Source organism: Vipera ursinii (assembly GCF_947247035.1).
Source record: "Vipera ursinii genome assembly, chromosome: 4".
NCBI lineage: Eukaryota > Metazoa > Chordata > Lepidosauria > Squamata > Viperidae > Vipera > Vipera ursinii.
The window spans coordinates 29810009-29821239 of NC_139514.1; positions in this window are offsets into that span (position 1 = coordinate 29810009).

The window sequence follows — 11231 nt, forward strand, 5'->3', positions numbered from 1 at the left end:
TATTTTATTTTTTATTTTATTTATATTTTTATTGCAATGTTATGTTTGATCTTATAATTATGAATTATATTTTGTGACAGTTGCATTGTAAACTGTGATGGGTTGGTTAGAGGATGTGTTCTGGTACTTTTGTTAGTGTGTAAATGTACTTTAGGTTACAGACAATATATAGATAAATCAGCTATCAATAGACACAATAGACATTAAAGAGGGCCACTATGGCCCAGCGGTTGAAGACAGTGAGCTTGTCAGTTGAAAGCTGACAGCCAGGTTCGAGACCCAAGCACTGCGCAGTGGTGTAAATTCCTGTTACTTGCCCCAGCACCTGCCCACCTAGCAGTTCGAAAGCATGCAAATGCAAGTAGATAAATAAGTACCACTTTGGTGGGAAGGTAACATTATTCCGTGTGCCTTTTTTATATAGTCACATGAGCCACATGAGCACAGAAATGTCTTCAGACAATGCTGGCTTCCTCAACTAAGAAATTGAAATGAGAACTGCCTCCCAGAGTCGGACATAACTGAAAAGGGGAAACCTTTACCTGGATGTTCCTCCTTAAAATTCTCAAAAAGAAACTGAAATTTTGAAAATTATTATCCCATAACTGGTTCATCAGCATTTTCCAGATGAAACAGATCTAATCTTTTTCATCTTTCCTCACAGAACTTTGCCTCTGGGCCCATCATTGTTTCTATGCTCCTCCAGACATCTCTTAGTTTGCCAATACTCTTCTGAAACAGGGATCATATGCTTCAAAATGTACCCCTTGACATTCTTGTTGACAAGGGGAGACATGAAACCTGTTTTTATCATATTCATCCCTCTTCTCTATCTTCTACCTTACTTTTAGGGCCATCTACCTTACCTCTTTTCTACACTGTCCCCAATGAGTGAGGCTTATTTTTCTAATTAGAAATAAATCTGGTCTGGAACTCACTAATCTAATTTGGAATACCAAAATTTTATTTGTTTCCAGCATCTGCAAACAAGATATAGGAGAATTTAAGCTACATGCAGTTTGTCCAATTGCAAAAGCTCTTTCCCTTCTCTCCCCTTCCCTCCCCTCCCCTTCCCTCCCCTCCCCTCCCCTCCCCTCCCCTTTACAGCACAGCACAGCAAGGATGTAGCTCAGGAATGAATTGTGGAATCCTTGGTGCTCTCTGAGCTTGGTTGTTTGCTTGCAGATGTTTCATTATTCAACTAGGCAGCTTTGTTGGTGCTATGAGTATGGGGTTTAGTACCTGTTTATATTCAGTAGTTTGCCTTGCCAGTGTTGAAAGGAGTATGATTTTCTCCTTGGCAGTTTCTTTTATTAAGGTATAGTTTTCTACTTCATTGTTTTTCTAGTGCTAATCCCTGCTTCTCTGGGTAGATTGCTGGAGATGATGTGTTCTGGTCCTTTTTGTTCCTTCTTAGATCTTCTATTATCTCTTTTGTATAATGTTTTAAATATGATTTATCTCTATTTATCTAAGACACAACAAGCCAAGCCACAGAAAACTTTATCAAGATTTAGCGCTCACTAAACCATGCAGTGAATACAGTTACTAGACTATGGACTGATCTGATCATTAAGGGTGTAGTGTATGCGACTAAAGCATACACAGGCTGTCAGCACAGCAGGAGGCGTGGGGCTGGACAGCTCCAGGCTATAACCGCATTTGGCGGGAAAGCCTGGTTTAAATGAGTTTGACAGCCCCGGGTTATGGCCAGCTCTGGCGGGAAGCCAGGGTTTAAATCTATTGGCCACCTGCACTGGCGGGAAGCCCAGGTTTGAATCCATTGGTTGGTATTCACCTGGGCAGGTATAAAGGTATGCCAGGTAACCCCTTTTTCCCCAGCTTCATTCCTGACCAACAATAAAGAAGTCTCTTCACCCAGCCGAATGTCTGTCTCTTTGTGCGACCACGCTACGTTACAAAGGGGATACAAAACGTACCTTATCCTCAGATGACTGATGCCAGCAGGGAAGCAGATGTGGTGAGACAAGTCTCTGAAACACTTCCATGAAAACATCCTTCGTTAAGATTTGTTGTTGTTAGCTGCGAAGTCGTGTCCGACCCATCACGACCCCATGGATAACATTCCTCCAGGCCTTCCTGTTCTCTACCATCTTCTGGAGTCCATTTAAGCTCATGCCTACTGCTTCAGTGACTCCATCCAGCCACCTCATTCTCTGACATCACCTTCTTCTCTTGCCCTCAATCTTTCCCAGCATTAGGCTCTTCTCCAGTGAGTCCTTCCTTCTCATTAGGTGGCCAAAGTATTTGAGTTTCAACTTCAGGATCTGGCTTTCTAAAGAGCAGTCAGGGTTGATCTCCTCTAGGACTGACCAATTTGATCGCCTTACAGTCCAAGGGACTCACAGGAGTCTTCTCCAGCACCAGAGTTCAAAGGCCTCAATTCTTTGGTGCTCAGCCTTTCTTATGGTCCAACTTTCACATCCATACACTGCAACTGGGAAGACCATAGCCTTGACTATACACACTTTTGTTGGCAGGGTGATGTCTCTGCTTTTTAGTGTGCTGTCTAGATTTGCCATAGCTTTCCTCCCTAGGAGCAAGCATCTTTTAATTTCTTGGCTGCAGTCTCCATCTGTGGTGATCTTGGAACCCAGGAAAATAAAATCTGTCACTACCTCAATTTCTTCCCCATCTATTTGCCAGGAATTGAGAGGGCCGGATGCCATGATCTTGGTTTTCTTAATGTTTAGTTTCAATTCGTTAAGATGGACAATATCAAACACATACTCCATTGTTGTCAATCTTACCAGGTAGACCAGATAGGAAATAGGAACAAATGAGCTAATTCTATTTTATTGTAAGGTTACATTGACATAATCTCACCAGTCTGAAAGTACAATCTGTCCTGTCTCCTTTACACCCTGGAAAGTATGGGAAGGGGGGAGAGCTTCTGAGTTGCTTGCCTCACCCACTACAGGTAGTCCTTAACTTACGATTGTAATGGTGTCTGCCCATTATGGTTGTAAATTGTGACAGTCATAATGCAAAGCAGTCACACGACCAACCTGATTTTACAACTTTATTTGCAACAATTGTTAAGTGAACATCATAGTCATAAAGTAAACCTCATATTTGTTAAGTAAACTCATAGCCCACTACAGGCTGATTTTGCTAAAAACTGGAATTAAATGCCAGTTTTTGGCAAAACTGTTGTAAAATCTGGTCATGTGACCAGGGTATGCTGCAAATGGCTATAAATATGGCCTGGTTGCCAAGTGCTCAAAAATGGTCACCTGCCATGGGAGGGCATCTATCAGAACTTCAAATCTGGGTCATAAGTACCACCCAGGTAGGTCCATCATAACTTTGAACAGTCACTAAGTATATTAAGTGAAGGACTACCTGTATATATTTGACTATTCCCTTGGCAGCATCTCCCAAACTCATTCTCACATATCATTACAGTTATTTGGCAAGCTTGGCCATTGGGCCAGTGCAGATTAGGCTATCAGGGCAGCAGGAGATGAACAGTGATGAAACATTGTCCCACTAGGTGTCAACTTCAGATGGGATCTGGCACGAGCCATCTTTTATAGCATGATTCACTTGAATGAACATGAATGGGGTCCACATTCTTTCAAAACATGAATGATTCACTCAGTGAGGAGTCACAGTTAAGATTTTTGTAGGGTGGTGGGGAAAAAGACATGGACATTTCTTTTATTTTGGCAGGAGTTAAATGTTTGGACTACAGGATATAGTTTTTGTTTTGGAAGTTTCATTTAGTTAAACATTTGAAAAAGTTTGCCTGAAGGAACTTGTCAGCACACTTTGTCCATATGTCTTTTGGTCTCTAAGTGTTGGCAGCATGCTTATCCGGTTCCAGTGGTCAACCATATTCTAGCCTCTTTGCAAGGGGGAACCATTTTTGCTAAACTTGATTTAGCATAGGCCTATCAGCAATTGCCGGTTGATGAGGCCACAGCCCCGGCTCAAATGATCGTGACTCACAGAGGGGCATTCAAAGTCAAACACTTACAGTTTGGAGTCAATGTTGCACCAGGTATTTTCCAAGGGATTATGGAACGTACTCTTAAGGGTATCCAGGGCGTCTGCCCTTATTTTGATGATGTTCTTATTGCTGGGGAATCCCCAGAAGTGTTGGCCAGAAGGCTCAGGGCTGTTTTGCAGAAGCTTTGCACAGCAGGCCTCAAATTAAAGAAAAACAAGTGCAGTATTGGGGTCTCATCAACAGAATTCTTGGGTTTTGGCATTGATGCTAATGGTATTCACCCCACTGATTCTAAAGTGAAGGGCATTAAAATGGCTCCAAGGCCCAAATCAAAAGGAGAGCTGCAAGCATTTTGGGGTCTCCTAAATTTTTATCACACATTCCTACCTCATAAGGCAGCAATAGCGAGAGCCCCTCCACAGGCTGCTTGACAAAAAGCCCCTTGGAATTGGACTAACTTACACGAAAAAAGTTTCCAGAATTTAATAGCACTTCTATCAGAAAAGTCCGCTGTAACTCATTACATAGTCTAAACCTGTATGTCTTGCATGTGATACATCTTCCTATGGGGTGGGGGCAGTCTTAAGCCACATAGAGAAAAATGGGAAACAGGTCCCTATCACATTTTACTCAAGGACCTTGTCCTCTGCTGAGTGCAACTATGCCCAGATTGACAAAGAGGCCCTGGCCATAGTTGCTGGAGTTAAAAAATTTCATGATTATTTACATGGCAGGGATTTCACTGTCTACACTGACCACAAACCTCTGTTGGGACTGTTCACAACAGACAAACAAACTCCCCCACATACTATCTCCAAGAATGTTGAGATGGTCTATTTTTTGTCTGCATACAATTTCAAATTAATTCATAAACCAGGAAAGGAAATGGGCCACACTGATGGCCTCAGTAGGCTACCACTGCCACTAATGGATCCAGATCCAGATCCTGCTGCTAGAATACTGTCCATACAGGACATACCTGAGTTTCCCCTCCAGGCAGGGGATATTGCTGCTGAAACTGCCATAGATAAAATACTGAATAGAGTGATGTCATGGGTATATATTCTGGAAGCCATAAGGAATAAAAATGATATTGAAAGGAACCTAAGTCTACCCTTTCCAAACCCAATGGTCTTTTTGTGAAATCATTTTTAGGAAATGACAGAAAGGAGCTTTGACAAGTCTATTAAATTCTATCCATTTATTTGGTGGTGGAAAAAAGCCCAGGCTCTGAATTTCAAAGTTATTTTGTCAGGAGGCATGAGTTGTCTGCACATAAAGGGTGTATTTTATGAGGGAACAGAGTCATAATTCCCACTTCCCTAAGAGACAGGATCTTACACTCCTTACATGAAGGACATCCAGGCATTGTCAGAATGAAAGCCTTAGCTAGAAGCTACCTTTGGTGGCCTGGCCTTGATAAGGCCATCGAGGGTCAGGTCCATGGTTGTTATACATGCCAGCAATCTAGGCCTGAAATGCCTAAGGCCCCAGTTCACAGGTGGGAGGAAATGCACACTCCCTGGTCTAGGATTCACATAGACCATGCTGGGCCATTTCAGGGGCAGCTTTTTCTGATAGTAGTGGATAGCCCCTCAAAATGGCTGGAAGTAATTCCAGTTCCTAACATGACTACTGCTAGGACCATCCAGATGCTGAGAAAACTCTTTGCAACACATGGGTTGCCTGATGTCTTAGTTTCTGATAATGGGGCCCAATTCACTGCTGATGAATTTCAGGTTTTTCTTAGAGCTAATCTCATCAGACATGCAACCTCTGCACTATTTCATCCATCTTCTAATGGACAATCCAAACGCATGGTGAGGACAACAAAGGAGGCACTCAAGCGCATTGTCACAGGTGACTGGCACCACAGATTGGCAGATTTTTTACTCTACCAGCATTCTACACCCTGCACTGCTACAGGTAAAAGTCCTGCTGAACTACGTTGGGGGAGGCATTTGATTTTTTTTCAATCCCATTTATATCCTGCCCTTCTCTGAAGACTCAGGGCGACTTACAATCTAAAGCACAAATCAATGTGCTTAGCAATAGCCTTCATTCTATGTATATGCCTGCTTATTAGGGCTTTCGTCCCCCCCCAAGCGGCATTATTACAAAGTCAGCTTATTGCCCCCAACAATCTGGGTCCTCATTTTACCTACCTCAGAAGGATGGAAGGCTGAGTCAACCTTGAGCCTGGTGGGACTCGAACCTGCACTAATTGCAGGCAGCTGGTGTTACTTAAGGAGGCATTAGCCCACTGCTCCACCAAGGCTCTTTGATTTGATTACTAAACTGGACAGATTGCATCCAGATAGAGTGGCAGCATAAGCCTCTCGACCAAAACCTCCAAGGGAGCTGCACACGGGCCCATTGGGTTTGGGCCAGGAACTATGGTCAAGGAAATGTATGGGTTCCTGGTCAAATAACCAAGACGACCCCTATCTTATGAGGTGGGGTTGGAGGGAGGGCAAGTTGTCAGAAGACACATTGATCAACTGAGGAAAAGGTTTCCAGAACGGCCACTAAGTGAGGACTGCATCATACGTCCCTCCCAAGGTCCTCAAACTTGTGGCCAAGCCAGCCCTCACTTGGACCACCAGGGTTTTTCCTTTTCAGAGGAGATGGATTCTGAGGAAGAACCGGGTAGCACGGAAGTGCAACATGTACCCCCTGGCTAAGCGAGCCAACCGAATCTCAGCAACCGCTGTGCCTACTCTGCTGAACAGACTGACTCTGGGGTGGGCCAACTGGTGAGGCCAGCCAGAGCATTCTGAATCCCCTTGACAATGGAGCACAAAGGGACATGGGTCTACCCAGCCCACTGGGTAAGCTGGTAGACCACAAAGTGATGGGAACTCTAAGACATTCCTCTAGGCCACACAAGCCTTCTGCATACCTCACAGATTACATTGTAAAATAAAGTGATGCATATTGTTGTAAAACTTATTACCACTAACTACAGAAGTTAGTGCATTGTGAAACTGCTTTTCTTGCATTGGAAGCTTGTTCATTAGACGTTGTTTAATCTCATTGTAGCCACAGTGATTTTATTATTTTTATTATTTTTTATTACAATTCTGTGAGAGTTGATTAATAAGTCTTGACAATTGTCAAGACTAATCATGGTTGTCATGGTTCGATCAAGGAGGGGAGGGGTGTTATGTACTGGGCTTGTGGTGATACACCACGTGCATTGCTGGAGCAGCCAACGGCTCTCCAGCATCCCAGACTGGCTGTCTCCGGTCCTGCAATTGGCTAGCCCCAGGCGGCAAGAGTGGGTTCAAACCCAGTCATATATTGTGGCTGGTTGCAGCCCAAGTTTCAGTACAGTTCTAGCAAGAATAAAGTATGAGTTATCCTGTACTCAGCCTTGTGTCATCATTCCTGCAACCAAGAGCCCATGACTTAACACATGGGTTCATGAAGACTTTGGTCAGTCTTAATGACAAAAAGAATGAGGCTGTTTCCAAGCAGTATGAAGACACAGAGAACAAACAGAAGGAAGGACATCAAAGCATTCTTCTCTTCCATCCCAGGAATCCCAGTCAGGACAAAGGTTCTCAGGTTCAGGCTGCTGTTATTGAACGTCTTGACAGCTGACATGCTTCCCACAGGAACATCTGATACAGTCATAGTGGGGAGACATAGAGAAGAATAAAGAGAATTCTTGCTTGACACTTATGCTGTTATGTATTTTGGAAACTATAGTCATTCTAAGCTGGTGTGTGTTTCAGTTTACTCAGATAAGCTAGGTTGTGAGAGATAACAAACAAATTTAGAAAATGGGGCTCAGCCTCATAATTTGTTCAGCTTTCATCCTCCCAAATCATTAGTATTCTTTCCTCTTTCTAAAACGTAATCATTTTATCAATTCTTGGCATTATATGCAGTCTAGAAATTTCAATATTTTGAAATTCCTGGTGGCTTTGAGTTTGAACTCTGAATTTAAAGACTTCTTTTTTTGGCTAGGTATCAATCATATATCTGAAGACTGCTATCACATCTCCCCTCAGTCATTTTTTCTGTAAATTAAATGTACCAGATACATTAGTTACTTTTCATGGTTTGCAGACCCTCATTTATCTTGCTGGCCCTGCTCTGAACGTGATCTATCACTGTCGTGGACACCACATTTCAAAAAGGGCAGTGAAACAGGACTCCAAGTGTGAACTGATCAGCACATAGTAAAGAGCAACAATGATTTCCTATGGTCTGAAATCTATGTTCATTAGACTTTTTAGTAGCTGTATCATACTATTTGATTGTGATTAACTTTGGTGGACCAGTGGGCTAATGCCTCCTTAAGTAACACCAGCTGCCTGCAATTAGTGCAGGTTCGAGTCCCACCAGGCTCAAGGTTGACTCAGCCTTCCATCCTTCCGAGGTAGGTAAAATGAGGACCCAGATTGTTGGGGGCAATAAGCTGACTTTGTAATAATGCCGCTTGGGGGGGGGGGGCGAAAGCCCTAATAAGCAGGCATATACAGTACATAGAATGAAGGCTATTGCTAAGCACATTGATTTGTGCTTCTTAGATTGTAAGCCGCCCTGAGTCTTCGGAGAAGGGCGGGATATAAATGGGATTTAAAAAAAAAACCTTGGCTAAATAAGGACACAGAACTCCTTCACATGGGCTAGTGCCAAGACAGGGACTCACTTCCTAAACATTTTCTTCCATTTTTCCTACCCAGATGTAAAATTCCATATTCTACATTGGGCTGCCCATTAAAAACATTTGGAAGAACCCATGTTAAAACACTGATATGTGACCTGCACGGGCTCCCAATGTTTGTTTGTGGTTTCTGCCTATCCCAATCAATATGTAGGTAGAGGTAGATTCTTCTTGAGAAGCAATGAGTGGGACCTAGGAAGTGGGTCTTCTCTTTTGTGGCACCTGCCAGAGGGAACAACTTCACCTTTGACAGCCAGACAGCTTTGACTTTATGGCCTTCTGGAGGGTCTGGAAGACTTTATTTCCTTCACGGTGCTGGGATATTAGTGGAGCCAGCATGTGTGTCTTTTTTTTTCTTTTAAAGAAATGTTTAAGGGGACATTAATTAGGATTTTATAATTGATTCCATTACGTTTTTATTGTTTTGTTTGTCATGCAGGATCCCATTGATTACAATGGACAGCCATATAAGTTTCTTATAATAAATGAATACAACTTGATATTCAGTTCCATCTTGTACATTTCAGCCCCACAGCCTTAGCTAGTCTAGGTATTTTTACATGCAGCCTCAATCTAACAGACTGATATAATACATGCCAATAATTCCCACTAGAGAAAAAAGAGTTAAACATTAAAACCTTAAAAACTGCTAACATAAACCCTCAAGTACTTGATACAGAATGACGAGCAGCTCCATATGTAGCACTCTATACCCCACAAGCTCAGCAGAGAAGGATCCTAGATGTTAACAGAAAGGGAGCTGAAAATCTCACAGCCGTTGAAATAGTAAGTGATGAGTACGCCCTATCTTTGCCAAGGCAGCAGGATCCTTCTACTTTTCAGCCCCTCCACTCCAAAATGGTCAGGAAAAAGTCCCAGCATCTGCTGCCAAACATGCTTTTAAATAAGTATGTCCTTTGAAAGAAATTCTCACTGGACATCTTGTGACCAAACTCTGTTCTTCCCCTGATAAATATAGAGGGTCACCTCACCAGCCAAATTCCAAGTCCTGTTTCAAGGGATGCAGGATTAATCCCTGCAGGGAATGCCAAAAAAGTAGAGACAGCTCACCTTCCAGAGTATAGACTCCCCCTGGGTGTTCAGGTCCCTTGGAATTCTGGCAGGGGTGATTTGCTAAGCATTGGAGTTTCATAATTTATTCTAACCATACTACTTGAATACTTTTTTATTTATATTTTTAATTAACAATATTTATAATTCACCACACTCCAAAAGAACTCTATCTAGGTAACTGCAAAACACAAAGTCTACTAAAGCCATAGGATAAAGGTAAAGGTAAAGGTTCCCCCGCACATGCGTGCTAGTCGTTTCCGACTCTAGGGGCCGATGCTCATCTCCGTTTCAAAGCCGAAGAGCCAGCGCTTGTCTGAGAACATCTCCGTGGTCATCTGGCTGGCATGACTAGACACCAAAGGCGCACGGAATGCTGTTACCTTCCCACCGTAGTGGTCCCTATTTTTCTACTTGCTTTTTTAACGTGCTTTTGAACTGCTAGGTTGGCAGAAGCTGGGACAAGTAACAGGCGCTCACTCTGCTACACGGGCACTCAGGATTCGACCCGCCAAACTGCCGACCATCTAATCGACAAGCTCAGCATCCTAACCCACTGAGCCACCGTGTCCCTTAAAGCCATAGGATAGAAACAGTATAAATACGATAAAGCAAAAATACTTTGCTAAATTCTTTCTATAATGGTACCCACAATTATTTAGATCCAAAAGCATGCTGAAATTGTACTGTTTTTATTGGGATATGGAATAAACATTGGGACAGCACAACCCTCAGGAGAGAGGGGAGGAGCCCATCATTTGAACAGAACATAATAACAGAGTTGGAAGGGACCTTGGAGATCTTCTAGTCCAACCCCCTGCTCAAGCAGGAGATTCCAGACAACTGGCTGTGCAGTCTCTTTTTAAAGCTTCCAGTGTTGGAGTACCCCCAACTTCTGAAGATGTTCCACTGGCTAATTATTCTCACTGTTAGAAAATTTCTCCTTAGTTCTAGGTTGGTTTTATTTTTTATTAGTTTCCATCCATTGCTTCTTATCTTGCCTTCTGATGCTTTGGGAAATAGATTGACCCACTCTTCTTTATGTCAGCCCCTCAAGTATTGTAACACTGCTATCATGTCACCCCCAGTCCATCTTTTCATTAAACTAGACAACCCAATTCCTGAAACCGTTCTTCATATGTTTTAGCCTCCAGTCCCCTAATCATCTTTGTTCCTCTTTTCAACACTCTTTCTACAGTCTCTACATCTTTTTTATATTGTGATATCCAAAACTGGATGCAATATTGCAAGTGTGGTCTTCCCATGGCATTATAAAGGATAATAACACTTCACAATATCTTGATTCTATCCTCTGTTAATGGCTGCTTCAATCAAGATCTACCCTTTGTTAATGTAGCCTAGGACTGCCTTGGCTTTTTTGGTAGCTGCCGCACACTGCTGGCTCATATTTAACTGATTGTCCACTAGGACTCCAAGATCCCTCTCATAGTTACTACTATTGACCCAGGTACCACCTATTCACAGTTACTACTATTGATCCAGGTA